Below are 649 nucleotides of genomic sequence, written 5' to 3'. Positions count from 1 at the left end.
CGTTAACACGCGTCAGTTATTAAAAACAAACAAAAAACCAAATCGCATATTTATTGATATTCAAAACGCTTTACGCACGTCGCATTTTAACGATTAACGATAAATTTTTTTAGTCACCCAACTTGCTAAAACTCAACTCTCAACTCTTAATTGTACCTAGCTGCGATTCACAACAACAACAACAACCACAACAACAACAATTTTTAAGCTAATCAATTTTTGCTCTCTCACTAAACTAAACTTGCCAAATTTTTTAATACAATTAACAACATCAAAAGTTTTATACAAGCAATTTAAAAAGAAAAGAAAAATTAAATTAAAAGAAATTTTTTAATAATAATAATAATAAGTGCATAAGGTCGCAATTGAAGTGTCTTAAAAGAAATAAAAATTAAAGAAAATATATACATGCAGTGAATAAAACGCAAAGCTTGCCAAGTTTGAATTATAAATATTAACAATAAAAAATATAAAACATAATTGCAATTGTTGAAAACACAACACGCGAACATCGCATAAGCAAAAGTTTGTGATATTTTTATGATATTAGCAATTAAAGTATACAACAACAAAACAAAGTAATTAAGAAATAAATACACATATTAAAAAAATAATTTTAAATGTGTGGTGCTCAAAAACAACAACTACA

This window comes from Drosophila grimshawi, unplaced genomic scaffold, assembly GCF_018153295.1.
Source record: "Drosophila grimshawi isolate 15287-2541.00 unplaced genomic scaffold, ASM1815329v1 contig_44, whole genome shotgun sequence".
In the NCBI taxonomy this organism is placed as follows: Eukaryota; Metazoa; Arthropoda; class Insecta; order Diptera; family Drosophilidae; genus Drosophila; species Drosophila grimshawi.
The sequence above is the reverse complement of the archived record's forward strand: the minus strand, read 5'-3'. Positions refer to the sequence as shown.